This window comes from Oryctolagus cuniculus, chromosome 19 (assembly GCF_964237555.1).
Source record: "Oryctolagus cuniculus chromosome 19, mOryCun1.1, whole genome shotgun sequence".
NCBI lineage: Eukaryota > Metazoa > Chordata > Mammalia > Lagomorpha > Leporidae > Oryctolagus > Oryctolagus cuniculus.
This window is the reverse complement of record NC_091450.1, coordinates 20,579,502-20,595,568: the sequence shown is the minus strand read 5'-3', so window position 1 is coordinate 20,595,568 and position 16,067 is coordinate 20,579,502.

The following is a 16,067-nucleotide window of genomic DNA, read 5'->3' as shown; positions in this document are numbered from 1 at the left end:
TAAATCCCGTAAAGTGCTAAAGTCAAGGGAGCCATTCTCCGGCCATTGGGATTGATTATCGAGCTCGTATTGAGGCCACGCTGTGTTACAGTAAAAGACTGAGCCGTGAGGCTTGATGGTTTCTCTAAGTCCCAAGGCCTTAGGGACAGAAGGAGGCACTGGAGCAGGGTCAGTCCAGTAGCAGACTCAGAATTAGAGGCCACTATAGTGTTTTAGAGACAGGTGAGCGAGAGGCACAGATGAATGAGGACAAGAGGGTAGGCACTAATGAGAGTCCTCCTACAAGTGGTCCAGGAGTGGGGGGCAGCCGAGGCCAGGGTGAGGGCAGATATGAACAAAACAAGAGAGGGGGGTGGCACTGCGTAGAAAGGGGAGAAATCAGGAGAGTGTGGGGGGCACCTCGAGAGGCGTCTCCCGCGAGGGGCAGCACACTGCAGAGAGAGGCTACGACCTCTAGTGCAGGCAGCCGTGACTGAGAGGTGGGAGAGACCCGGGGGCCAAGGGAGGCTGTTGGGCGTGCCGCCATGACATTTTACAGCAAAAGCCAACAGACAGCTCTGAGATGAGAGACCCACTCTGCGTTGGCAGTGCCAGAGATGGATATGAAGGACCGGTGAAGGTGTGGGAGGGCAGGCAAGGACAGCCAGAGCAGGATTTCCCAGTCAACTGAAAGTGAAAATGACGGGCACGTTGGGCAAGAAGCCAGCACTGCAGGTGGTCCGAGGCTCCAATGGACTGTGGTTGGCAGTTCTAGTCCCTCGGGCTCAGTCGTGGAGGGGCCAGACCCGTGGCCACAGTGCCCCTCTCGGGTGTTGGCACCAGCTGTTACAGTTTTCAACCACCTTCAAGAATGACAACCAAGACCACGCTGAGCAAAGAAAAAGTTTCGTTAGGGCGAAGAACTGCCAGGAGCGGCCTCAGAGGGAGAGGAGCTCAGGGCTCCTGTGTAGGGCTGGGGCTTTGTAGGGACACTGGGTCAAGGGAAGTGGGAGACTGGTGGGAGATAGGTTGGAACGGCCGAACCAAGGGATGTGGGATGTGGGCTGGAGCAGCGGGAGAGGATCCCAGGTACCGTGAGACAGGGGGCCCCGACACAGGGAGTCCAGGGGCTGCCTGATTCACAGCTGCGGCAGTGACAGGGACTGGGAGGCACAGGAGGTGTCTCTGACTTGCAGCTGGGACAGATTGTGAGAGGGTGAGGCTCTGCAGGTGCACGGCGCCTCTGTGTTTTTGTTCTGATGCCAGGAAAGAGTGGGGGAGATGTCTCGGACCCATGTGGATTCAGGACTCGCACAGTGGCCAATTCTCAGTAATCTACCCACCTAGTGATCCATCCTTCCAACCATTCTCTCACCTGACAGCTTTCTGAAAGAGATAGACAAAAATTGATAGGATTTGTAAATTCAGAAATATACCAGCTGCCATGGGAAAGGTAGATGCAGACAGGACTTACAGCACAGTTTTTTTATCCTCGGCACCATTTCCAGTTTGGGCTGTCTAATCCTTTGTTGCATGCGTATGTGTGTCCTGTGACTTGTCAGATGTTGAACAGTGTCCCTGGCTTCTACCCACTGGATTTCTGTGGCTCTCCCAAGTTGTGACAACAAAATAGGTCTCCAGACATTGCCAAAAGTCCCCTGGGGTAGGGGAGCAAAATTACCCTCAATAAAGAAGCCCTAGCTTATAGGAACACCTTCTGAGGGAAGGAAAAGTAATCTGTCACATTCCTCTAGAGAGGAAATGAACTCAGAACTTCAATGTCAGCACCAATTGCAACATTTCCAGACACTGTGTTTCCTAGATTTATCCTTCTTATGCTGGAAAGCAGTAGAGACGTGGGGACTTTTGAAACTGGAAATAGAATCTTCCCTCAGAGGGGCTGTTTTCATCCCCCCCTGAAAGTTGGGGCTCAAAGACATGGTTAAGGCTTCCTGGAGAAGGCATGGTGCCCAAGAAATCGTCACTAACTGGGAATGCAGGCCCAGGCCCGGTGACTTTGGAATCCTGCCTGACTTCATTGATGAAGCTGAACACCAAGCTCAGCCCAGGATCCCTTGGTGGAGTGACAGCAGGGAGGCTTTCTCTGTAAAGAACTTGCTCCTGGATCTCCCCAGAGGATGCCATGGCCAGGCCCCAGCAGCCATCTTGGTCTAAGGGCACCTTTCAATGTCAGCCCCTTCCAAGGGCAGCTGGTGGATAGCGGCAGAGGATCTCAGCGTGTCCGAGTCCTCGCTTCCCTGCGCTTGTCCACGCCGAGCCGTGGGGTCACGGACAGGTGGTCCGCGAAGGCTGTAGTGTCTCAGGTAGCTCTGGAAGTTATCATTTCTCTCCATCTCACTGCATCACCTCCTTCTCCAACTCTAATCCCGGTTAAGCTCTGAGGGTACTTCAAAAGTTTGTGGAAAAAAAAAATAGAGTTAAAAGATAAATTTATTTGGATACAAAAATGTTTTAAAATCCATGCATCTTTCTTTTTCATAATATAAATTTCCTCAGCCATTTTGAAGACCTCTCATATATACAGATTTCAAAAAGTTTTGAAGAAAAATAAACTTTTTTTTTTTAAAAAAGATTATTTGAAAGGCTCCTGAGCTCATTCAGATCTCAAAGCACAAACATGGTCACGTCACCCTCTTGCAGGCCCCTTGGTTTAGGGCCGTGCTAATCCTTACAGACCTCTGCTGCCCCGGCTGCACTCCTCACTCGTCTCCATCACCGCTGAGACCCTGTCTCCGTGGCTCTGTGCAGGGCTGTCCTCCTCATACATCTCTGTGCACAGCACTGTTGTCAGCCTGCGAGTGCTTCCTTCTCTCTACACCGTGATGCTGATGAAGCATCCTGTTCTCACCTGAGAGCCTGGGGGCCTCCCACTCACTGCTTCCAGGGCGCAGTTTTACATTCATTTGCATGCTTATTGCATTCTCATTTGTCTGACCTACTAGACGCTGAGCTATACAAGGAATGGGCCCAAATCTATCTCACTGAACCTGATCAGGACTGGTGCCTCACCAAAGCCACCTGTAGAGGATTCGGTCAGTGTGGGGCCTTCTGAAGCCAAGGGGCTGGCTTGAGAGGGGGCCAGACTATAGGGAGTTTGTAGTTTGGGTGACACTGGGGCAGCACCAAGAAGTTCTATGATTTGACTTCTACTCCTTGTTCATACCTTCATCCTATCTTATTCTATTTTACAAGTCCCCTGAAGGCAGGCATTTAAGAATTTATTTTTATTTCACAGGAAAAGCAGAGACAGAGAAGAGAGAGAGAGAGAGAGAAAGATTCCAGCCATTGGTTATCCACCTAAATAGTTCCATCCGTTGGTTCATTGCTACAATATCCTCATCCGAGCCAAGTCATAGCTGGGATCTGGGAATTCAGCCCAGGTCTCCCACATGGGGGCAGAAACCCGAACACCTGAGCCATCGCTGCTGCCTGTCGGGGTCTGCAGGAGCAGGAAGCTGGAGTCAGGAGCTGGAGGCAGGTTTCCAACTCAGGCACCAGGCTATGGGACATGGGTGTCTCCACTACGCTAAACACCCATCTTAAGCAGGTTATTTATTAGTAGAAGATTCGGTGTTAAAGATTTTCACAAAAAGGAGCCTGAATTGTTTCTTTTAACCCAACATTTATTAAGAATATATTTTTAAAGCTAACATCATTGTTAAGGATATACTTTCATGCCAGGCCCTGTGATAAATGTTTGTATGTGCTGTCTTATTAAACACAAAGAAATTAATTTGTAGGCACTGCTTAATTTGTAGATGAAGAAACTGAGCCTTGGAGACATTATCTAATCAGCCAAAGGTCAGAAATTGGTGGTAAAATTAGTGTTAACCCTTGGGTCTAATTTTAAAATTCATGAGTTAAACCAGTTTGCTTCAAAGAGTCCTTTGCTAACTCTGGGTTTGTGAGTCAGCCAACACCTATTGCCTTCATGCCCTCACCCATCAGCTGGAAGATTCCATTGCTATTCAAACCTTGGGAGAATGTGCGTGCGCGGACACCACTGGGAGGCACAGAGCCAGAGTGTGTGCTGTGGCTCATTCACTGGATTCTGGCTCTGCACAAGAAAGAGAGGGTGTGTTCTTCTGTGACCTGCCATATCTCAGGCCACTGATGGTAACACCGCAGTCCGCACACGAGCTAACCTTGAACTGCTACCTGCTTTCCAATTCCCACCAGAAGGGACCCTCCTGCCTTAGGTTAAGATGCCAGAGGAGGCTCGTCACCCTGGTTTCCAGTAATTTGTTCTGCTCTGTGAACTTGCAGGTCTGCTTGTCCAATTTCATGAAATTTGGATTAATGGGCATCAGTTGACACTGACTCAGCTGGTTTGTAAGCGATTTTGTCACATGGAAGAGGAGGGCACCAGTGTGATGGTGGGACCCCAGAGCTACTGGGGATTAGGCGTCTGCATGGCAGCCCACAGCATAGGTGCTTGACACAGTTTTATCCTAGTGTCCTTTTGGGAAGACCATGTCAACCCCTGAGATCTTTGAAGGGAGGGACATCGCTTCTCAGACGACTGGTAAAGATGTTCATGTAGTCCCCCTTTCACTCATCAAATCTCCTGAACACCTACTCTGAATGAGCTCTGTGTTAGGCTCTGGAGAATCAATGGTACAGAACACAGATGGAGTCTTGTTCTTAGGAACCTTACATTCTAGCTGAGATTAGCAGGCCACGATCCAATAACTATCTAGTGTCAAGTAGAATTTTCATCTGATACTTCTGTATTCTCGGTTAAGTACAAGAAAAGGTCAGTTTTATTAACAGCTTTATTGAGAGATGTAATTCACCCTCCGAGGAATTCACCCATTAAGAATACACACTTCGGGGGCCAGCGTTGCAGCACAGTAGGTTAAGCCACAGTGTCTGAGGCTGGTACTCTGTATTGAAATGCTGGTTGGAGTCCCGGCTGCTCTGCTTCTGATCTGATTCCCTGCTAATGTGTCTGGGAAACCAGCGGGTGTTGGTCCAAGTGCTTGGGTCCCTGGCACCCATGTGGTTGACCAGGATGCAGTCCCTGGCTCCTGGCTTTGGCTTGGCCCAGCCCTGGCCATTGTGGCCATTTGGAGATTGAACCAGCAGATGGAAGATTCCCTCCCTCCCTCCCTTCCTCCCTCCCATCTCTCTTTCTGCCTTCAGATAAATGAAATAAAAATAACACACAATTAGATTTTTTTGTGTATTCAGAGAATATTCCCAATCACTGTGGCCAATTTGAGAGCGTTTTTGCCAACTCAAAAGTAAGCTCTGTAATGTTTAGCTATAACCCTCTCAGCCTTCCATCTCCAGCCTCGGCAACCACTATTCTACTTCCTCTGTTTGTGGACTTGCTTATTCTGCTTAGACACAAGGTCACCTTTTCAGTGTGAGGCAGCATCGAAGGAGGCTTCATCATCTGCCCCTCCAGTGAGGCCTCTCAGATCTCTAATACAGGTTTCTGGGGACTAGTGAGGGGCTGGCTATGAGCTTCCTTTCTACTGTTACACTCCACCTGAAGTTCCATGCTCAGAAAAATGTGTGTAAATATGAACGTGTAGGCTGGCGCCGCGGCTCACTGGGCTAATCCTCCAACTGCGGTGCCGGCATACCGGGTGGTAGTCCCGGTTGGGGCGCCGGGTTCTGTCCCGGTTGCTCCTCTTCCAGTCCAGCTCTCTGTGTGGCCTGGGAAGGCAGTGGAGGATGGCCCAAGTGCTTGGGCCCTGCACCCCATGGGAGACCAGGAGGAAGCTCCTGGCTCCTGGCTCCGGATTGGCACAGCACACCAGCTGCAGCACACCAGCCGTAGCGGCCATTTGGGGGGTGAACCAACGGAAAAAGGAAGATCTCTCTCTCTCTCTCTCTCTCTCTAACTCTAACTCTAACTCTGCCTGTCAAAAGAAAAATATGAACGTGTAGACACAGCCAGCTGTACAGCGACATCACCACACAGCACATGTGCTTGTGTTTCCAGGAGCCCATCAGAGTCTGAGTTTCTGTAGTGGCCTGGCATTGCGTCCCCCCCATCTCCCATCTCATTCCCTCTCAGCTTGTTTTCCCCAAGATACCGGGATAAATGTTACAAAGCATTCACCTATGCCCCACCTAGCCCCCAAGATCAGCAGGGCTTCCCATGGTGCCCTTGGCGTAACCCAGTCCCCGCCATGCCTCCCAGCATCATCCCTGACTCCTCTCCCCTCGCGGCCTGCAGCACCTGCGAACTGTCGCATCCTCCCAGCAGGATTTCACCATCTTCCCAGCTTGTCTTGCCTGTCTGTCTCTCTCTCTTCCTCCACGTCTTAATGTAGAGACTGCTTCCTTTGGGGGACCCTCCTTGGTTCTTTAAGATGTGGACAGGAATCGGGGTAAATCTCTCTTGCTGATAACAGATTACTCCAAACTTACCGCCACAAGACATTAATAACATCTCACACTTTTGGGGGGTCAGGAATTCAGGCTGAGCTGGGCATTTCTGCATTAGGGTCTCTCACTTGTGTGAGTCATGTTGTTAGCTGGGGCTGCTCTCATCTGAGAATCTGACTGGGCTGGAGGGTCTGCCTTCAAGGTCGTTGACACACGTGGCCGCTGGCAGGAGGCCCATTTCTTTCCACAGACCCACTTGAATATCCTCACAACAGGGCAGCTGGCTTCCCACAGGGTGGATGATTCAAGAGAGAGCTTGGGGCCGGCGTTGCGGCTCACTAGGCTAATCCTCCGCCTTGCGGTGCCAGCACACCGGGTTCTAGTCCTGGTCGGGGCGCTGGTTTCTGTCCCGGTTGCCCCTCTTCCAGGCCAGCTCTCTGCTGTGGCCAGGGAGTGCAGTGGAGGATGGCCCAGGTGCTTGGGCCCTGCACCCCATGGGAGACCAGGAGAAGCACCTGGCTCCTGCCATCAGATCAGCGAGGTACGCCGGCCACAGTGCGCCGGCTGCGGCGGCTGCGGCGGCCATTGGAGGTGAACCAACGGCAAAAGGAAGACCTTTCTCTCTGTTTCTCTCTCTCACTGTCCACTCTACCTGTCAAAAAAATAAAATAAATAAATAAATAAAAAAGAGAGCTTGGAGGAAGCTGTGGTTTAGGGAGTCCACTGTTGTCTCTTCCAGCGTCATCTTTTTTTTTTTTTTTTTTTTTTTTTTTTTTTTTTTTAAGATTTATTTGAAAATCAGAGTTACAGAGAGAGGTTTTGCATCTCTCCTGGTTCACTCCCCAAATGGCCACCATGGCTGGAGCTGGGCTAATCTGAAGCCGGGAGCCAGGAGCTTCATCCAGGTCTCCCATGAGGGTGGCAGGGGCCCAGCCATTTGGGCTGTCTTCCACTGCTTTTCTCAGGCCATTAGCAGGGAGCTATATCGGAAGTGGAGCAGCCGGGACTCAAACAGGCACCCTTATGGGATGCCGGTGCTGCAGGAGGCGGCTTCCCCTGCTGTGCCACAGTGCCGGCCCTCATCATGTTTCCAAGAAGCAATTAATTAAGCCCAACATGAGCAGGTAGGAAACTAGCTCTACGTCTTGAAAAGAGGATTGTGGAAGGATTTGTGGAGATATTTCAGAATTGCCAAAGCACTCCTTGTCCATGCTCGCGTCGTGTCCTGCATTTAGCCCTAAATTGGCTCCTAGCTCCTCGTGTTGTCATAGTCTATCTTCCCTACCTTGAGTTTCTCAAAGATACACACGTGCTTCCTTGCAGTTATATTCCCAAGTTCATCACAGTTCCTTGCACGGTACTTGGTAATCATTTATTTGCTGAGTCATTGACTTGTTGCAGACATATGCAAGCTACAGGTGGTAGCTTCTCAAACTTTAACCAAGTGCCCGTAAACCGCCCTGGTGTCTTAGTGGATTCTGGGGTAGCGAGCCTGGCGTGGAGACTGGGATGCTGGTTTCTTAACAAGTGCCCAGGTGGTGCTGACGCTGAGCTCCACGGACTACACAGAAACGGGGGCAGGTCAAGCACGGTGCTTCCCTGAGAAAGCACTGCTTATCCGGCAGCACTGCCCGTGCGAGCCTGGTCGTGGGCACAGCAGCAGCAGCAGCAGCCCTTGGGGCTGCTCTCCCTTTCCTGACGCAAGCTGATGCAGGACACGTCAGTTAGAGAGTCCAGGCTGGGTCTGTGGAACAGGGGAAGACTGACGGGCCGGTGACGCCTGCTCCATTGACTCTGGAATGTAAACTGGGCAGAGGCTGCTTCTGCAGGGGCCCAGGGTTGGAGGGACACTGAGTGAACCACCTGGGAGGACCTGCGAGCCGGGGGCTGGTAGCAGCAGATGCTGGAGCCCCCCACCCCCAATGACCCCAGAGAACACATGAAGCCCAGTCTGTGTGCTATGGTGGGAGCATAGCTTTTGCTGAGGACAGGGAAGTACTGATTTGTATTATATTTAGTATAGAATTAAATGCATAATATTATAGAATTAAATACATTAATACAGTTAATATAAATTCAGCATATTCATATTAAATATATTAGTTATATCTAGTATAATTATATGTGATTTGTATTATTGCATAATGGACTGTTTTATTAATCCTCCTAGTTCTTGGGATACGTGATTGTGAGACTCACTTTTTTTTTTTTTAAAGATTTATTTATTTATTTATTTGAAAGCAGAGTTATAGAGGCAGAGAGAGAGAGGTCTTCCATCTGCTGGTTTACTCCCCAGATGGCCGCCATGGCCGGAGCTGTGCCAATCCAAAGCCAGGAGCCAGGTGCTTCTTCCTGGTCTCCCATGCAGGTGCAGGGACCCAAGGACTTGGGCCATCCTCTACTGCTTTCTCAGGCCATAGCAGAGAGCTGGATGGGCTGGAGGCAGCTGGGACACAAACTGGCACCCACGTGGGTTGCCAGTGCCTCAGCGGAAGCTTAGCCCACTAAGCCACAGTGCCAGCCCCTGTGGCTCACATTTAAAGAAAACTGAGTGCATTCAGAATATGGAGGTGTTTTCCATTAATACTGTGTCTCTCACTTTTATCCTGTGGTTCTTATTTAGCAAGGATAAAGGAGAAGTGATACATGAAATTATACTTAAAATTATGGAAAGTCGAATTAAAAGATGTTTATTTTGATGCAAAAAAATTGAAATCCATACACAGTACTTTCATAATATAAATTTCTCATAAACCTCTTGAAGACCTCTTGTAGGAATGGATTTCAAAAATTAAGGTGGGGGCCAATGCTGTGCATAGCGGGTAAAGCTGCCGACTGCAGTGCTGGCATACCATATGGGTCCTGGTTCGAGTCTCTGCTGCTCCACTTCAGATACAGCTCCAGATTCCGGCCTGGGAAAGCAGTAGAAGATGGCCCAAGTCCTTGGACTCCTGCACCTACGTGGGAGACCCAGAAGAAGCTCCTGGCTTCAGATCAGCCCAGCTCCGGCTGTTGCAGCCATCTGGGGAGTGAACCAGTGGATGGAAGACCTCTCTCTTTCCCTCTGCTCCTCTTCTCTCTGCCTCTGCCTATGTGTAACTCTCTCAGATAAATCCATCTTTAAAAACAATTTTTGCACCAAAATAATCTTTCCAGAAATATTTGCTTTTTTGAAAAGCAGAGAGAGATCGTCCACCTGCTGGTTTACTCCCCAAATGGCTACAGGGCTGGGGTTGGTCTGGGCTGGAGCCAGGAGCCTAAACTACTCTGGGTCTCCCACATGGGTGGCAGGGCCTGAGTACGTGGGCCAAACCTCTGCTTTCCCAGGTGCGTTAGCAGGGTGCTGGGTGAGAAGCAGAGCAGCCTGGACTTGAACCAGTGCTCTGTTGTGGGATGCTGGTATTGCAGGTGGTGGTTTAACACACTGCCTTGCAGCACTGGCTCCTAAACCTATTCTCCAGTTCCTTTTTTTCATGAATGTTCTGAAGTCCCCTATTATGTGAAATATGTGGTCCCAGACTAGGTATCCTTTTCTTAGCACATGAAGGGCTGATGGAAGTGTAGATGAAAGATTTCACATCATTTAATGCAGAGGGTCTCAAGCTTGATGGCACATTGAGACCGCCTGGAAGCTTTCAACATCACTGAAGCCTGGGTCTCACCCCCAGAGGTTCTGATTTAATTGGTCTGGGTGTAGCTTGGGTATCAGACTTCTTAAAAATCTCCCCAAGTAGCACTCAAAAATTAAATGCCCATGTTTGAAAGCCACTAGCTTAGTCTTACATGAACTCTCTTTTTTAAGATTTATTTTATTTATTTGAAAGACAGAGTTACAGAGAGAGGTAGAGACAGAGAGGTCTTCCATCCACTGGTTCACTTCCCAGATGGCCACAACGGTCGGAACTGCACCGATCCAAAGCCAGGAGCCAGGAGCTTCTTCTGGGTTTCCCACGTGGGTGCAGGGGCCCAAGGAATTGGGCCATCTTCTACTGCTTTCCTAGGCCATAGCAGAGAGCTGGATTGGAAGAGGAGCAGCCGGGACTCGAACCGGCGCCCATATGGGATGCTGGCACTTCAAGCCAGGGCTATAACTCTCTGAGCCACAACGCTGGCCCTGTGAACTCTTAAGTAATAGGTAAAACAGGACCCTATTTTAAAAATTTTAATTTTTAATATTTAGTGACAAAATTAGGGCATAGAAATTTTGTTTTTAAAGATTTATTTATTTGAGGCCGGTGCTGCGGCTCAATAGGCTAATCCTCTGCCTTGCGGCGCCGGCACACCGGGTTCTAGTCCCGGTCAGGGCACCGGATTCTGTCCCAGTTGACCCTCTTCCACTCCAGCTCTCCGCTGTGGCCCAGGAGTGCAGTGGAGGATGGCCCAAGTCCTTGGGCCCTGCACCCCATGGGAGACCAGGAGAAACACCTGGCTCCTGCCTTTGGATCAGTGCAGTGCGCCGGCCGCAGCGCGCTGGCCGCGGCGGCCACTGGAGGGTGAACCAATGGCAAAGGAAGACCTTTCTCTCTGTCTCTCTCTCTCACTGTCCACTCTGCCTGTCAAAAAAAAAAAAGATTTATTTATTTGAAAGGCGGAGTTACACAGAGGCAGAAGGAAAGAGAGAGGTCTTCCATCTGCTGGTTCAGTCCCCAAATGGCTGCAATGGATAAAGCTGGGTTGATCTGAAGCCAGGACCCAGGAGCTTCTTCTAGGTCTTCCACACAGGTACAGGAGCCCAAGGCCTTGGGCTGTCTTCTACTGCTTTCCCAGGCCATAGCAGAGAGCTGGATTGGAAGTGGTGCAGCTGGGGCTCGAACCGATGCCCATATAGGATGCAGGCACTGCAGATGGTGGCTTTTACTTGCTACGCCACAGTGCTGGCCCCAGGGCATGGAAAATTGAGAAATTATTCCCATTTCTTTGAAGTCCATCCTAGATAAATAGACCCTAGGCTCCTTGATGACAGAGTCCATGCTACTGTCTGCTGATGCAGGCTCTGAATGGTCAAGGTTGGCAAAGAAAAGTTGGCAGGAAGTTGAGGTTCATTGGCCCCAACCCTGGAATATCAGTGTTCTTAGCTGTGAGCAACTCTTGCTCCTGGAGTTTGTCTGAGCCCATCTTTGCACTCTTGCAACTGACCTGCCCACCATCCAGCCATGATTAAATGAGCACGAGCTTATGATAAAATGAGACTGCAGCTGGAGGTGCTGAAATACTTCCTGTGGTGGTTACAGCGACCTTGATGATTTTACAGAAGAATAAAATGTGTTTTCTAAGGAATGGGCCCCAAATTCTCAGACACCCCCTGCAGCAAGGGGGTGTGTTAAATCAGGACAATCAAGAGGGGGCACATGTAGTAGTAATTTCTATCAAAAGTGGCACCAGGGCTCCTCTTAGGAGGGAACTCTCTCAGTTTGGAACTTAGACAAGAACTCAGCTTTGTAAGTTCCGGTAGGTGTGGAACATGAAGCCCTGTGGGACTAGACAGAGATCACAGTGTTTTAGGGGGGGTCATGGAGAGAAGACAGAAGGAAAGGGAGGATGATGGGATGAAGAGGAGGAGACAGAGCCATGGCTGGAAGCTGGCAGGTGGCCTCTGAGAGGTTTCTGGGCCTTTGAGGATGGGGACATCCAATATTAACTTAGATATCAGTCATCTGAAAGGCTCTCATGCAATCCCTTAGTCAAAAGCTTTGCTAAAATCGAGTGCCCAGGTAGCTCTGCAGTAGTATTTTGAGGACTGGTGTGTTGAAGAAAGGAAGAAAATGAACCTGTGGAATAGAGAGGTAATCTGTAAAATGAACCATGTCAGTGGAAAAGGAACCCGGGATTGACTCTCCCCGAGGGTGTGCACGGAGACTGGGGCAATGCTGTTTCCTAAAAGTCCCACTTGAATGTCAGCCATCGAGGTAATGCCGCTTTGTCGTTAAAAGGAGGCTGAAGGAAGATGTCAAGTCTCAAACAGAGAATGAATGTGGAGACCAGCCTAGATGGAATGTCCCAGAAGAAATGACAGATGGAGCAGCAGTCCCGTTCATTTCTTCTCCCACTCATTCATTCACCACAAGGTGGCACACACCTTACCCTGCTGGCTGAAAGCAGAGACACTGTCGCTGCCCACAAGGAGCTGCTTTACCCACAGGATGTGAAGGCAAAGGGTTCTGACACGGAGCTGTGTGCAGACACTGGGTCTCGTATCACACTCCTTCTATCTTCTCACAGTTCTCCCAGCAGCTTGGTTAAGTATTATACCTAATGCACAGCTAGACAAACTGAGGCGCAAAAGCTGAGGGACTTGACTCAGCCCTGACTCAGCTAATCTGTGATGAAACTATTGTCTGAACACAGGATGACGGACTCCACACACGGTCCGTGTTTTGGTCAGAGGCACTGGGAAATTGGTAGCAGGGGGATCCTCCTTGACGGTGTGCCTTGGAAAGCTTGGCCTGTCTTTGTGCCGAGTCTCTGCCGCCTTGCGGTCCACCCAGCCCCAGTGCTCTCCAACAGGGGTCATCTACGACTTCCCTCCTGGCTCCACTGTCGGAAGTGCAGCCATTCAGCCCCCCAAGCACATCCCAGCCCCCTTGTCATGGATGAGTTTGCTTCCAGGAGAGTTCTAGGTTCCAGCAGCGGGCTCAGTGGGGAGACCAGGGATCCCCAGATATCGCTACTATAGCAATGTGGGGAGAGAGAATGTTCTGCACGGCAGGCAGGCAGACCCTGCTCTCTACTGTGAGGCTGGAACCATCACCATAATCAGCACAGGACAGCTCCATAGGCCTTTTTAATGAGTCCCGTGCCCAGGCTACAAGGGTAAAAGGAGAAATCCATCATGTTGTCCCACACGCATAAACACTCCGTGACTAATTAAGTGACGGGGAAATAACCCACACCATCCATGTGAGCCTTATTTAAAATGATTGGCTTAAGACGGGCCCAAAGCCCTTGTCTTTGGAGAGACAGACAGGAGTGGGGTGAAGACAGTTTGGGCACTTGAAGAGCAGAAACGAATTGCCCTGGCAAGCTGAGAAGCCACCTGGGCCTGGAGTTGGCTGAGGCAGTCGACAGACATCTGCTGTTTGTGTCTGTTCAGCACCATCCTCTCCCCGTGGGGCTCTGCTGCTCCTTCAGCCCAATCCTGCCATTGGGATGGGGCTGTCAATCACAGTTTTCGACCCAATCCCCTGGCTGGAGGGGTGGGGATGTGATGGTAGCCTTCTCCAATCTCAGAGACTTGTCTGCCTGACCCCCGAGATAGGCCTGGAGTGAGAACCCTCTCCTTTGGAAACGAGGACAAAGGACATTGGCGTCTTTACGTCATGAAGTTCTTCTGAGGCCTCCTTTCTCTACCATGGTCTCAGCTGTCTGTCAGAGGGAAGAGGATCAAGCTGGGACCAGCAAACCGGACTGTGAGAATCCAGCTCCAGCTCCAGGTCTTGAGTCCTTCATGGGGCTGCTCTGGTCCTCGCACTTGTTACTTTAATTCTTGATTTGATAACTCCCCCTTCTGATTGCACTTCTGTGAGTGTGCTGCTGTCATCTGTAAGTCAGAGGACCCCGACCTTCCGAGACAGGGATGCCCACAAACACTTCTCGGGAACACTTGCTGCTGGCATCTTACCTGTACTGTCTTGGGCACTGGGTGAAAGTAGGACTTTGTACCTGGGCAACTGTCTGCGCCCGTGGGCCTTCTGTTGTATGGTGGCTTCCTTCTCATTTAGCTCCAGCAGAGGAAAGTGACTCCCTGGGAACACACAGCAGGTCAATGGCAGGACTGGGGCTGGGCAGGGCTGGATCTCTTGGTTCTCAGGCTAGTATGTCCTATCAGAGGTGTGCCGTGTGAGGTTCCAGGCAGAGCAGCGGAACAGGACTAAGTGTAAATGCACAGTATCCAGTAGTTGACTCAGCATCACTACACCTCTTTTTATTTTTTAAACTTTATACATTTTTTTATTATTTCGTTTAAAACATTAAAAAGGGAAACATCTATTGGAGTATAGTGGGTTTTTTTTTTGACAAAAATGTATTTGCATCAAAACTTATACACAGGCATTTTGTAGTTGTTTTTAAAATTTAATTTTTTCTAAGGAATACAAATTTCTTAAGTACAACTTTAGAAATTTAGTTATTCTTCCCACCATATCAGCCCTCCCACCCACAGTCCTACCCCTTCTCCTCCTCTCTCCCCCCTAGTCCTGTTCTCCATTAACATTCATTTTCAACAGTTTGCACACACACACACACACACACACACCCAACTGTTTGTGAGAACTGGTTTTACAATTAATTCTCATAGTACAACTCATTGAGGACACAGGTCCTGCATAGGGAGTTAGTACACAGTGACTCTTGTTGTTAACAAAATTAACACTCTTATGTATGACATCAGTGACCACCTGAGGCTCTTGAAATGATCTGCTTAGGCTATGGAAGGCTTTTTAATCCACAAATTCCATCAGTATTTGGACAAGGCCATAAGCAAAGTGGAAGTTCTCTCCTCCCTTTAGAGAAAAGTACATCCTTCTTTGATGGTCCTTTCTTTCCAGTGGAGTCTCACTCACAGAGATCCTTCATGTAGGACATTTTTTTTTTTGCCACAGTGTCTTGGCTTTCCATGCCTGAACTGCTCTCATGGGCTTTTCAGCCACATCCGAATGCCTTAAGGGCTGATTCTGAGGTTAAAGTGTTACTTAAAGCAATTATCACTCTATGAGTCTGCTGTGTAGACTGGTTCCCATATTGGACATTCCCTCTGTTTTAATTCAGTTTATTATTATTAGCAGGCACTTGATGGTATGTATATAATCTCTAACACTTAATCCTATCTATATGTTCACTTTAACACTTAACTATGATCACTTTAACAATTAAGATGGCATTTTTATCACCAAGTTGAATGGGATTTGGAGTCTCATGACAAGTTCTTAAACTGTACCCTTAGAAGTAAGTCCATAGGAATGTATGGAGAACTATACAGTGTTACAGTTACAAACTTACTCCTCTCTCTCTTTTCCACAGTCTTATTTTTTACTGAGATCCATTTTTTTTTTTGACAGGCAGAGTGGACAGTGAGAGAGAGAGACAGAGAGAAAGGTCTTCCTTTGCCATTGGTTCACCCTCCAATGGCCACCGCCACCGGTCCGCTGCGGCCGGCGCACTGCACTGATCCGAAGGCAGGAGCCAGGTGCTTATCCTGGTCTCCCATGGGGTACAGGGCCCAAGCACCTGGGCCATCCTCCACTGCACTCCCTGGCCACAGCAGAGAGGTGGCCTGGAAGAGGGTCAACCGGGACAGAATCCGGTGCCCCGATCGGGACTAGAACCCGGTGTGCCGGCGCCGCAAGGGGAAGGATTAGCCTACTGAGCTGTGGTGCCGGCCGAGATCCATTTTCAGTTGACTTTATACACATATGATTAACTCTGTTAAGTAAAGAGTACAAATAGTATGAGGAAAAAAAAAAGATGAAAAAACAAAAAAACGAAACTGTTCCTTGACAGTCAAGACAAGGGCAGCTCAAGTCATCCCTTCTCGAAGTGTTAATTTCACTTCTACAGATTTCATTTTAGGGGCTCTATTAGTTCTCACTGATCAGGGAGAATATAAGGTATTTGTCCCTTTGGGATGGGCTTATTTCACTAAGTATGATTCATCCATATTGTTGCAAATGACTGGATTTCATTTTTTAGTGTTGTGTAGCATTCCATAGTGTATATATCCCATAATT